Source organism: Lagopus leucura, unplaced genomic scaffold, assembly GCF_019238085.1.
Source record: "Lagopus leucura isolate 7727_CA_CO unplaced genomic scaffold, USGS_WTPT01 Super-Scaffold_100002, whole genome shotgun sequence".
Taxonomy (NCBI): Eukaryota; Metazoa; Chordata; class Aves; order Galliformes; family Phasianidae; genus Lagopus; species Lagopus leucura.
In genome coordinates this window covers 47,791,557-47,806,311 of record NW_024962263.1, presented here as the reverse complement: position 1 = coordinate 47,806,311, position 14,755 = coordinate 47,791,557, and positions in this window count along the sequence as shown.

Sequence of the window (14,755 nt, the reverse complement as noted above, 5' to 3'; positions counted from 1 at the left end):
TGCTTTTCAGATCTTTTCTCTCATAAACCTTTGGGATTTTCTGGGAAAAAGAAATCACACAAAAATAAATGCTTTGTACATTAAAAAAAATAAAAATAACTCATTATGATTTTATGAACATGAGATGATCATATCTTTTTTGAAACACCTCTATGTGAGTGTAAACTACAAAATGCTCTCAGATCTTTAGATCAAAAAGCACATAGCTTTGAAAGTCAGCCTGAGTTAACTGCAGAAACTTCTTCGTATTTAGATATTTTATGATTGCTACAATTTTGAATATTTAAAGTCAAGACAGAGATTGATGGAAAGTGGAATAAAATAATTCCTGTATGACTTTGTGGTCATACAAATTCCAAGAATGTTAAAGAACAACTCTGTAGCAGTTAATTTTGGAGGTCTTCGTCAGCAAGAACATTAACCTTTTAAGACACTTGCATAAATTTCTTCAGAAATTCTGTCCCTACTGATCTCACTAATATTTTGCTTTGACGTAACTGGGGCTCATGTATTGAGCTGTTGAAGATGACTAGATTTGCCCTCATTCTATCTGAGAAAGAACACTTTTTCTTCCAACCAAATGAGGTACTTCCAACCTAGTCTCCTACACCATGAAAGCAAGAATGTGGGCAGCAAAACATTAATGGAATTGGTGGTCAAATGCCTTTCAATACCAACACATCACAAGATATCCCTGTTTAGTAGATTTGGTGAAGAAAAGGACAGAACAAAGCCTGGATGTGCAAATTTTTTTCTTTTATCTTTTTCCAAATTGAAACTGAATGTTCAAGAATTATGTATTTGATAAATGAAAGTGGCATTCATGTCTGTCTTGTTAACATTAACTTGTTCACATCTCAAAATTATGTAACACACATTGTCAAATTTTTAATCAATATTAAGGATTTTGTATCACTATACACCTGTGATCTATTTCATCACTTTCTGACTAAGTGCTGTCTCCTATAAAGAAGGCAAACATTGTTTAAAAAGCAGCGCAAAAAATTGCAGCAATGAGAGGAATCAGTGAAAAAACAAACTTATTTTGGATTAACTCAATATTGGAGAGTTATACTCAGGCACAGTCAGCTAGGAGAGGTGATTAACTATGGGTGCTAGATGGATCTGAAGTCAGAAAATTATCTTCAGATTTAGAAGGCTTGCATTTCATTTTCCACTCTGCTGCAGACTTTATAGGTCTATTTGTGTACAATTCATTTTAATTTTTGAGTTCAATTCAATTCCCCAAATGCAAAACTAAGTATAATAACATTTAAACAACAAATCTCATTGATGTTTTTCATGATTCAAATATTACAGGGGCTTAGGGCACATAGATTTGGATAAGGATGAGCAGAAGGGTAAGAGAAACAGAGGTTTCTGAGAAGCTGAATTGGCCTCAGAGGGTAGTCTCAAAAAAATAATTATGCCCATTTAAGACAAGTTCTGCTTTGAGTGGTTCGCAATTCAGATTGCCATAATTTATGCTACAACACCACTGTATTTATTCCCTTAATCCCCTCTTTTTCTTTGTTTAAATCAGAGCCCTAACACAACTTTGGCCCAATTTTTTGTGCTGTAATTGAGTGATATTTATTACTACAGTGCCCTTTTAGTTTAAGTTCATATTTTAAAGCAACTATGAAAGTCAAGACTCAGTAAAACCTACATCCGGAAGTTCACAGAGACTCTAGTAAAGGTGGCACTTTTATTAAAATCAGTCCTAAATTAAATCAGCCCCACAGTGTTGGTAGTATACAGACTTAACTATTGAAAGTTGTTTCTGCTGCCCTGAGTATGGTATATTTTGCAAAGGCATTGCTGGTGATTGTATGTTTCTATTGATTAGTTTCATTTAAAAAATAATTTTCTAAGCCTTATGTTTACTGCTCTCAATGTGAACTGATAAACTGCTGAGAATGAAACATAAAATGCTGCTCAGATTCTCAGCATGGCCAGCCCTCTAAATTGCACTAAATCATGAGATTCCTCCTCATGGGAGACAGTCAGGCCATGAAAAGACATTTCATAATGAATATTAGCAGTAGCAAGAACACTGTGGAAGATGAGCCAATAGTTCAAGTTACATGCAGACCCACAGTCTATCTTCTCTACTGCAAATGCACAAACAGCTCAGCTTTCTGCAGCTTTCACTGAATCACAGAATCACAAAATCACAGAATGGCCAGGTGTTAGAAGGAACCTCAAGGATCATCAAGCTCCAACATCCTTGCCACATGCAGGGCCACCAACCTCCCCAATTAATACTAGACCAGGCTGCCCAGGGCCACATCCAATCTGGCCTTGAACACCCCCAGGGACAGGGCATCCACAGCCTCTCTGGGCAGCCTGTTCCAGCACCTCACCACTCTCTCTGTAAAGAACTTCCCCCTGACATTCAACCTAAATCTTCCCTCCCTGAACTTAAAACCATTTCCCCTTGTCCTGCTATTATCTACCCTTTCAAAGAGTTGATTCCCCTCCTGTTTGTAGGTTCCCTTTAGGTACTGAAAGGCTGCAATGAGGTCACCCTGAAGACTTGTTTCCTCCAGATTGAACAAGCCCAGCTCCCTCAACCTGTCTTCGGAAGGGAGGTGCTCCATCCCCCTGATCATCTTTGTGGCTCTCCTCTGGACCCTCTCTAACAACTCCCTTTTTTTCTTGTACTGGGAGCTCCAGATCTGGACACAGTGTTCCAGATGGGGCCTCACAAGAGCAGAGTAGAGGGGAACAATCACCTCCCCGTCCCTGCTGGTCACCCCTCTTCTGATGGAAGAAGATAGAAGTTAAGTATTCATGATGGAACTGGTCAGCTTTTGAGCAAGCAAGGTACCTTTTCAGTACCCCTGTATGGCACTTCTTCATATGGACTTTCTGTAGGTTGTTGATTAGAATTGGGTAGGATAGCCTAGCAGTATTGCAACCCTTGTTATTATGTACATAACCCCTTGTCATTAGAATCACCTGCTCCAATACTACTTCTTGAAAAGCATCTGGAAAACTGCACTGCCCTCTTTCCCACATCTTCAGGTTGTGTTCTTGATGCTGCCATTTGAATGGAACAATTTATCCTCAGGGAAGTGGAAGTCACACTTCAGTTAATGATGATGCTGAAGACAGTAGTGGGCAAAGTAAAGGCTAACAGGAATATTTTGCAGCTGATATATTAACAGAATCATCCAGTTTCCCTCAGAAGAGAACTTTTGCTCTTTACCAACTTGGTCCTGTTGTCGTATAAACAAATATAAAATAAAGATCTGAAGCACAAATTTAACTCAGGAAAGTACTCACTAAAAAGTACTCGAAGATATGAGGAAATATTTCCAAATATTTTAAAATTGGTTTTCTCATCTGTAAATGTCGATCCCATTTTGATAAAATGTTCTCTTCATAGCATCCCCAGTAACTTCCAAAGCCAGTTACAATTTACAGCTTTAGCAAGGCTAAACTCCTTTGTTAATGTCTTGGAGCTACAGTCCATTTAAATCAATTAAACCGCTGAAAGCAAGCTATGAGTACAATGGAAAAGCACTGAGATTTGTTCATTAAAATGCAAGAATAATCAAACATTGATCAGTAAGCTTCTTAAGCTTCTTCCAAGCATTCTGAAAATGTCTACCTACGTAACATCTGTAGTGGTGTGATAGGTGGTGTCAATATGATATCTTAAACAAGTGAAAAAAATAATAGAATTCAAAATCATCTAACCAACGACTTGCACAATATTTCTATGTATTAGGAATATAGCAGATTTCTCTTATCTCATGAGAAAATCTATTTATTAATGCGGGTGTGTAAAATGAACTGAATCCATTTTATAACTGAATTTATGATCACTGTTATTATACAATAGGAGAGTTTTGCAACTTAACAGAAATAAAGCACAAAAATTAAACCACAGAATGCATGTTGAGGAAACAAGACATATGCTTATGAAATAATAGAAATTATGAGTTTAATCTAACATATTGCATACTATTTCATGCTGAACGTCCTTTCCCTATTCCTATTTTGTATGCTTTAATACACATTATAAGAAGTTTCTGTCTAGACTTTCACTATTTTTTGTGTATTTAAAGCAGGACTTTAAAAGCTGCTCCTAGGCAGGTGTTGGGAATTTCTTGAATTTTTCTTTTTGAATATCTGAAAACAAGTAAATTAGTCTGATACATTTTCAGACAAATTTGCTTGAGACATTTTTTGTAGAGTACAAATAAGTATTTTTTCCCTTGTTTTCAGCCCCATCTCCCACACCAGCAGCAGGCTCAATATATAGTAAGGAAGACAACAAATATGCCAGTAACCAAAATTTTAGTTTAGAGAAATAAAGGTAAACTCTCCCTCTCTAGCATCTACACTCTAAAAAATGTTTTTTTTCATCAAACTTTGCCATTTCAACATGCATTCCTTTCCTAATTGTTTTCACTCCCCCTCTCCATCCCTCTCATATAGTTTAAACAAAATAACAAGAAAAGAAAGAAACTCTCTACAAGGGATTCTCATTGATTTCTTCTAGAGTTCACCCAGTGTGATTCAGTTCTCAGGATTTGGAGTGATAGAAAATCCACCAGTTAACCCAGCTGAAATAATTAGAACTGACCAAGACCAGAATCACATCCTTACACAATTACACAGTTTCACACAGCCTAAGAAATTCTGCAGGCCTAAGAAAAGATATTACAAACAGAACCAAAAAAAAGAATAAATACAACAGATTAAGTGGAATATAGTCCAAAAATACATTGTAGACTGTCTCCTAAACCAAGTGAAACATTGGTAATCTAGCTGGTACTCTACTAGGGTCCGAAAGGACCAAAATCAATTAGAGCCACTGGTGAGTGTCGGTTCTTGGGAATAAATAAATAAATAAATAAATAAATAAATAAATAAAGCGAAGTTGATTGCTTGTGCATTTACAGAAACAGTACCTGGTAGAATGTCCAGCTGTGACAAAAGCCATCCATAGTATAGTAATTACTTACAGCATTTCCTATGACAGAATCACTGTTGTCCACTTTTGGATACGTCATGAAAGCCAGCAATTGATAGATAAATCATTGTTTAAACAGCAGATGGGTCAGGAGGAAAGGGAAATTATTTCACTCTCAACTTTACTCCTGCTGGAACATAGCTGTAGTACTTGGCCTTTGAACTTGACTATGGTGGATGTCACCAAAGGTAAGACAAGTTGTGTGGTCCAGCGGCCCAAAGCACTGGAGTGTAGGGTTTGGAAATGCCTTCCAGAAGCAGCAATCTTTGTGATCTCATTTGATATCCTGTGTGTCATAGGAGCGAGGTCATTTAAAGGCATTGTGAGAAACAGAAGTATTCAGTCTGTTCTTCTTTCTTCATTTCCTTTAGTAAAACACATCTTTGAGTTCAAAGACAACATCTTCTGGTACAAACAGGAACTCAGACCATCACGATTCTGATGACTCTCATAATCAAATAGCATAAATCATATAGTTAATCTTTAGACACAGACATTTTAATTAATACATTTTTAATCACACATGCCAAGATACATTTATTAATGAGTGATGACACAAGCTAGAGAAAGGAGTATGAAATTGAGCTTTAGGAATTCTGTGTTAAGTGTGACTGTATTACTGACCTGCAAGGACTTTAGCAACTATTCAGGAGAAAAAACTCCCAGAGCACTCATATATCTCACTCCCAGAGCACTCATATGTCTCACTATAAACATATGGGTTGCTTATAGACATTCTGAAGTAGCTTTCTGAATCACAGCCTTCTCATCCAGGTAGTTTTGTTTCTGTACCTGGACAATAAACTAGTTAATCTAATTGTACTCTCACAAAAGCACAAGGATAATTTAGAAACATTTTGGAGCTAGAAGATGTCACTCACATCCTTTACCTCAGGACGATTTTTCTACTTAAATAGAGACAAAGAACATGGGAAAAAAAACTCCATGTAATGTTAGAGATGTATTTGATGGTCCAGTTCAGTAGACAATCAACAGCATATGAAGATTTCCCCAGAGACTATCATCGTTACTGGCATAGATCTCACCACAATTCAACACATTTATTGCTCTGCCACATTTCACAGATGGCTGTGGCATTAGTTTTCCTCCACAGCTTTTTTTAGCAACTATGTTTTAAAGAAAACAAACTGGACTAACAAATCTTGCTAAGATTCTAACGTAAAGTCATAAAAGGATAGCAAAAGTCTCAGTTAAGAGTGAAAAGCACTATACACCCTCAAACAACTATACATCATGTAGAACCACCTTTGTGACTGTCTTATTGCTCTGAATTTTACCTGGATATCTGTGGAGATAAAACTTTCATTCAAAGTCTAAGTTAATCTTTTTATTATTTTTGTCAGTTCTGCAATACACACTTTTGGGGGGAGATCTTATATAGATAAATAGAGAAAGGTGGCTCCACAGATGGCCTCTACTATGAAAATTTTCAGTTCAAGAATGCGAGCCAACTTTAATTCATAGGGCTGAGTTTTTAACCTACTTGCTTTTTATGGGACTTATTAAAGATAAAAGTGATGTATGGAAAGTCACTGTCTTCGAGTTTATGTTATAAATGTATACTAACGAAGACACATGAAAATGTATACCATGTAAGGAACAAAATCTAAGTTATTAATCTCAACAGTTTCAATACATATGATGTTATGTATGTTAATATTATTATAAATCCGTATTGTTATTCATAGGCTTATATTAATATTGTCATTATGAGTCATACTCTGTCAGTTCCCATGAGAAAATAAAGACGCATGATGGCAATACATAGTGGCAAAGTGGCACTGTCGTGCTTATATTAATGTCAAATTCAAATTCAAATTAGTTCTAAAATTAGTGGCAAAGACAAAGTTTAACGTTTAAAAATAATAAGCATTCCCATTAATGTTGCTAATAAATTGACATTGAAATAACCATCCTTAATAGCTACAGATTGTGTTTATTGTCAAAGTAAATGGAAAAAATAACCTTTTTAAGTTGTCATTACTGGCCAGTGAGCAAGGAAAATAATGTGAGAGTCTGCCTATCAATAAGATGGTCTTGAACATGTTTTCTTATGACCTTTACTTTGTCCTACTATGGGCTTATGGATTTTTTTCTGGGTACTTTTAATCCCTATTCCTCAAAAGCCTGTTTCAAGGCTTGCAGAATGGTATGGACAGCACTAAGATCTGAACTCAATGGAGTCAGTATCTTCAGGTTCACTGAGCAGTATTTCAGCTTCCTTCTGTCCAGATTCTCCTGAGGAACGTATACAGTGATGAATTATCTTTGATTCAGCCTACTGCTAGATGAATCATATTATTTATTAGTTATTATTTATTATATTTACATCCATTCTCCTAAGAAGACTTTAAATGACATCTTACAGATGTATTTATTTTAAGGTTTCAATTAATATAATGACATAAAAAATTTCATTTTTTTCTTCTTAGCACTGTGTCAGAATGCTTTTATTGCTCTTATCAAACAATACAAGGTCCTCAGGAGCTGCTACCTACAGTCATAAATTTAAACTTTGCGGTATTTTTTTTCCTTGCTCCATTTTATTTTGCTCAAGTTATAACAGATAGAAAGATCTACACAGAAATGGGAGTCAGGATGTTATAATTTCCCAGACAGAGGTTAAAAGATATTTTATATACAATAGTATACAATGAACATCCTTTATGAGAATTCCATTGCTATTCTAAATAAGAATTTTTAGAAATCCCAAGTACAACAGACATACAACAGAATTTTTATTTTGCAGTGATTGACACTTATTTAGTTTTGTATACTCATTTATAATAACTTATTTTATAAATTAATAAAGATATACATAATAATGCATAATAAAAGAGTATATCCACAACTTCTTCGGGCAGCCTATGCCAGTATCTCACCATGCTCTGAGTAAAAAAATTGCCCCTAACATCTAATTGAAATCTTCCCTCTTTCAGTTTTAAGCCATTCACCCTTGTCTTATTGCTATCTGCCCATGTAAAAAGTTGGTCTCTCCTGTTTGTAAGATTGCTTCAAGTACTGGAAGGCCACAGTGAGATCTCCCCAGAGCCTTCTCCAAGCTGAATAAGCCCATCTCTCTCAACCTTTTTTTTCATAAGAAAGGTTCTTCAGCCCTCTGATCATCTTCATAGATCCCTCTGGCCCTTCTCCAACAATTCAATATCTTTCTCATGCTAGGCACCAGAGACCTGCAGTATTTCAGATGGGTCTCATGAGGGGGGATAATCCCCTCTCTCTCCCTGCTGGCCACATACTGTTGGCTCATGTCAAGCTTTTTGTCCATCAGAACCTCTAAATTCTCCACAAGGCTGTTCTTAACATGTTCTCCTCCTAGTCCGTACATATATCTGGGATTGCCCCAACACAAGTGCAGCACTTTTCACTTGCCCTTGCTGAATCTCATTAAGTTCACACAGGCCCCATTTTCAAGCTTGTCTATGTCCATTTGCATGGCATCCCTCCTGTCTGATATATCAATTGCAACACTCAGTTTGGTGTCATTTGCAGATATGCTGAGGGTGTGCTCAATCCCACTGTCTGTGTCACTGATAAAGATGTATCAAGACAGACCCCAGGGGGACACCAATAATGACTGGCCTTCACCTTGACACAGAGCTCTTTGGCTACAACTATTCAATCAATTCCTTATCCACTGAATAGTCCGTCAAATCTATTTCTCTCCAATTTAGAGAGAAGGATGTGTGAGAGGACCATATCAAAGATCTTGCAGAAGTCCAGGTAGATAACACCAGCTTTTTTTCCTTTGTTTGTTAAATGCTGTCTTCTCATCATAGGAGGCCACCCGATTCGTCAGGCATGATCTGCCTCTGGTGAAGCAATGCTGGCTGTCTCAGATTACGTTCTTCATCTTACATGTACCTTAATATCTCTTCCAGTAAGATCTCTTCCATTATCTTCCCAGTCACAGATACGATGCTCCCCACAGTGTAGTTCCCTGGGCCTTCCTTTCTCTGTTTCTTAAAAATGGGTGTGATTGGTTTCCTTTTTCCAGTCACAAGGTCTTCACCTGACAGACATGACTTTTCAGATATAATGAGTGGCTTGGCAACAATAGCAGCCAGTTCCTTCAGGACCTCGGGATAATGTCATCTGGATGCATACTTGTACACATTCAGCCTTCTCAGGTGGTCTCAAATTTGCTCTTTGCTTATGGTTGGAGGGGTTTTCTCCTACACACAAATGGGGATGTGTGCACAAATGACTTTGCACAGATCTAGGAAGTTATCTTTCCATTTAGTCACTTAACTTTCATATTTACTTGCCATAGATAGTTCACTATTTAGGTGATTTTCATAGTTTTTTAAATATTTAAACTTAGCTAATTACACAAAAACTTATATAGTAATGTATGTATAAGAAATTACCCCTACTGTCCTTTCCTCTGACCTTGAGTGGCTACCCTTATTTCAGCCTGTGCCATCTTATCACACTTGCCTTGATAAAAGCTGAAAATCCACACAAACAGAGAAACTTCGGCCAGCTGTTACTGAAACTCTGTATCAGCCCTGGGTAGACAAATCCCACTGTCATTTCCATTAATATAAACCCACTAGATTAGTACCATTGAGCTGAACTGAGTTATTCTGCAGTCGTACAAGTCAAAACCTGACTACATGGCAAAAGTCATTTCAAAGTGAAGGCTAACAAGTGGTTTGCACTTGCATCTGTGTACAGATTCCATAAATTGAAAAATTTGCAAAAGCAACAAATTCAAGAAGAGAATCTAACTTTAAATGTAAAAGACACAAAAAATAAATTCAAAATAAGAAAGAAATATTGCATCAAATTGACCCAGATCAGAACTGATAATTCTTTCTGTGAAGATCTAATCTTGTTTCGTGCACAGGAAAAGATGAACTCAGTAATGCATAGGGCCTTACTTCAGACAAACACTTGAATTATGCAATTAGTTCTAATAAAGTAAACTATCAAATCTGTTTACCAAATCAGGAATTAAAACAACTCAGAGAACTGCATCCATTCTCTTTTAGTAAAGAATTTGTTTTTTAGCCTAAGAGAACATAACTTTGTCTAGACCCCATGGTGGAAATGTGAAAGAAAACTCTTAAGAGATGTTTGAATGTTCCACTCAATGTGTAGTATTAAAATAAAATGCTGTCTGTTGGATAAATTTTCAGACTGTCAATTTGTGTGTGGATAATTTTCACATAAATCAGTGATGTTGCTACACTTTGGTCATCTGAAACCATAAAAAATTATGGTTTTCTCCTCTCCTTTTCTTCCTTCCAAACTTTCCTTTAGGAAGGATGAGGAACCATGTCTAGCACTAGGAAAGGAATAAAACACAGACAAGCTACACAGCATTCTGCAGCCTAAAACTGCCACGAAATCAGCCTTTAAAGTACTGCTTTTCAGTGAAGCAGCTTACCTACCTCCTGTAAGTATGTGAAAGTCTGTTTCATTTCTATGTTTTGTCAGCACTCGTTTATCTTATCCTACCAACTGTCCTTCAATTGAGTTGGATGTCTGCAAAATGAATCTGAGGCTCAAACACGCTATTGATATTCTCTGCCATCACCCAATGAAACATTTTTTTTCTGGTGGCAAGATTTATGACATTTAAATTTTGTAGACCAGAGTACTCTTTAAGAAATCCAGAGAAAGAACCACAGTTCCAGTGAGAGAATCATTCTCATTAAAACCAGAATAACATGCATTTACTTTACCATTTTATTTCTTGTCTTTTTACATAAGTGACTTCCTGACACACTGTAGTAGGTCATTTTCAAGACGTTAGCAAGGGCTGCCAGAACAACAATAATTTCCATGATGGTGAAGGAATATGGGCCTTGAGAGTATCTCTCTGTCAAGAATTTATGTGAAACATGTTTTAACAAGGCTAGTCGTTTCTATTTTATATGGAAGTGAAAAATGTAACAAACTCCTACAATCGGAATCCAGACTCTCAGTTGTTTTCGGCCCAGCCGTTTTCATGCCATCACCAGTCTGGAAAGATTCCAGACTGGTTGATAGGTATAGCTGTCTTGTGTATTTCTGCCCATCATTTTTTACTGTTCACTCAAGACAAAGCTTTTCTTTGATATTTTGGCCTTTGGAAGGCTGCATTAGTAGAATCTTTGTCTCTGGAGTCTACAGATATTCAAACTTTAAGAAAATAATTCCAGATCTCTGGAAAAGGCATTTCCTTGACCCGATCTGCCTTTAATGTCACCTGATAAAGCTCCTCTGATTTCATGGCAGTACTCTAAACTTTTCAGTCCTACTTCTTGCTGACCTTTATGTCAGACTTTTCAGTCCATATTTTTCCTTTTATTCCTGGTTCTAAATAATTTTACTCTTGTTAGCATCTAAATACCTGATGAGGATTATATAACCACTGTACAACTACACTTTTCCCCTTCTTCCCATTAACTGTTCCCCTCCTTCTTAGTCATGGAATTATAAAAATGATAATAAGAAAGACATGCTAAATGCATGTCTAGCAGTATATGATTACTCTGATGTATGGTCTGCAATATTTTCTCTGATTTTACTGTAAAGACGATAGCATTCCAATGGCTAAAATATTTCTGTTAAAAAACACATTATTTTCCATTCACCCTATACCTATTGAATTATAATATCATTCTAATTTTGAATCATTCTCAGCAATTCCTCACTGTGTTTGATAATTATGCTTGCATATATAATCTCGTGCAGTTCCATTTTGGCTACGTGGCTAAGTAAAACACTGGGAACCTTTAAATTATTCCTGAACTTTAACACTCTCCTTCCATCACTGTAAAAATTTTCTTTCCCTTAATTCACCTGCTTTTATTGATACCTTGCTGTAAGTAATAGAACTGAATGAAATAGTCTGATGTGATCTGACCAGAGAGGTGCAATGAAAATGCTGCTGTGCAGATTGATTGTTCTGTTGGCTTACTGCAAAATCACTGTTTTTTATTGCCACTGCATTGCATTGCTAGCTCCTACTTAGTTATCTACCTGCTCTCAGCTGCAGATAATCTTATTAACACTTCAAGAGGCTTGTAATGGAAGACCTCATGAAATTAGATGGCATTAATTTTGCAATTGCCTTATTCTTCTGTCCCGCCTAAATTTGTAACTCTTTTTAATTTCTAAACACCTACAGAGTTTTCCTGAGCAAAAGAAACTGAAAGAACTGTACGAAGGAACTTGCTGGTACCTCTCTAAATGTCATGCAAGGAACTCTGAACATAGACAAACCTCTTTTTCTCTTGGTTCCTATGGAAACCTCCACCTTTACTCTCCTTTATCACCATATAGGTTATTTCTACAGTCTCTAGGTATTTTCTTTCTCGACTTCTCAAAATGCTTGAATTGAATATACTTTCCATATTTTCTTTTTATGTGATTTGACACTTTCTATGTCATTGAGGGAAGCGCTTAGTAAGATTTCAAGAGAATCTTTCCCCAACCCTTGGAAAAATGCCCATAACTTCACTTTGGGAAGGAATGGGTTGTCAAGATTTCTATACAGGCCTGTTCTTATTTGAGATGCTTACCACTGAGACAGGTGACTGTGTGTCTGAAGATCATTTGCAGCCTCTCTTCAGCATTAAAATCACATATTTGTTTGTAAAATTAATCAAGGTAATAACTGCAAGCATCTGTTTGTCTGCAGGCAGAAATGTGAAATACAAGTTGAGCAGGCAATTTTCAACACTTTGCTTCTTCTTGTAGAGCAAAGTGATACTTGTGATAGATGCAGTGCATTAAATCTAATTGTAGCATTAGAAAAAGCATAATTTCAGAAGAAAACAGTGTAGACTATGAGTGAGACTATACCTTCAAGCCATGAATACATCATTTCGGTCCTTCTGCATTTGTTATTAAAGGAAAAGGAATGGAACTCAGGAAAAAGTCCTTTTCTGAATGTCTGGTTTGGAAAAATACTGTATCTACCTATATTATTAGATCTCTTTACATCACCTGGCTAAGAGCAACTTCTATCTGACCTCTAAATTGAAGACTCTTTGCATATTTAGTTGAAGCACTGCTTCTACCTCACAGTAAAAGGGAGCTGCTTTTAGTAATAATTATATTAATAATGAAAATTACACTGTGGTTCCATTAATAATTATATGAATAAAGTCTAGGTACAACAAAATCTGAGTGCAAACAGAAATGTACATTCACGGATGAAGGAGAGGAGAAATGTTTCAAATCAGTTCTAACACGAAAACCAATTTCAAGACCAAGTTATGAAATTACCACTAAGCAGCAGTGAAGGAACTGCATATTGAAGTCAGATAAGAAAGTAAGCTGAAGAGCAAGCATTGGGCATATTTCTTAAAGAAAGTAAGGCCCAAGTAACAGACTATCAGATTTTTTTGCAGTCTTTGCATTCTTACTAGGTGATTCACAGTGAAGATAGTCACATTTATCATTTTAAAACATGAAAGAATTTCAGTCAGGACTTGCATTTGGGGGCATGTAAGTCTCAAGGTTGTCTTTTTGCCAATGTGCTGTAACATTATTGCACTCAGAGTGCACTGCTGACAGTCAATGTTCTGTTGAAATGACAGAAAATAGGGAACAAGAGTAAGCAGTTTCACTTCTTGTGCACAAAATGTCAACTTAGCCATTATCTTATGGCCTAAGTGATTAGCAGAAATACACAATCATTTCTGAAGCTGTTTACTGTATCTGCCATAGAGGCAGCTAAATTCCCAAGCTATCTGAAATCCTTTGCTTCCGATTCTCAGGGTTGCCTGCTTATATTAGAAAGGATGCTTCAGTCTCTCACAGTGATTTTGCTGCCAATTTTTTGTTTTATCTTCTAACTCACTTCCCTTTAAGTAATGTTCTCTTTTACCAGGGGGGAATGAAGTGATCAGGCACTTTTCAGTATGAAGAAACCACCAATCAAATATTTGCTCCATAATTTAAACATGTGGCAAAGGAGAGACTACTCGTATAATTCCATCTTGTTGTTTACCCAGTGTACCCAGATAAATTCCCTACAGGCACTGTAAGCATATTAAAAATAATTCAAAAAAAAATGTTGCCTTTTCTGTCTTTCTCTTTCTCTTACTCCCTCATTACACACTGGGCTCTCTTCCAAAATACTGGAGGTCAGTCTGAGGGGCTTTTTATAACTTAGTCCTTAGAATCTGCGATTTACACTTGTGCTTTTCTTTACCCAAAAGAAAAAAAAAAAAAGCATTTCTTTCTGGTTTAGACTTTTTTCTTCTAAATAGAAAGTTGGGTTCCTGGCTCTTTTGGGAATTACATTTTTATTCCTTTCTTCCAGATGTGGCAGGCTTTCAAAGACCTTTAATTATCTGATATAAAACTGCCTGATTTGTCTGTTCAACTGTCTCACGCAAAGCAGAATGCTTAAATCTGCACTTTCTGACAGACTAGCTAAAGTAATACTTTATTTTCTAATTCTGAGATGATTTATTATGATAAATAAATTACCTTATTACGGTAGTGAAATACTTCAGTAATTGTTATAATATTGGTTCCTAGTTTTTGTACTGAGGTAGCTCAGCACAGCACTTATTAAAAACACGCACTATTGTAGTACTAAAAAACCCTTTGCTTATGTATTTTCTTTCACCAAGGTACAGCCTAGATCACCTGTACAATGTAAATGTGATGAGGTAGAGACACTTTGCAGAGAACTTTAGCAGGAGAAATGAGTTAATTTTCTTTGATGTGGATGCTGGACAAACTCCAGTACAATCAATCTGATCCTCTACTCTT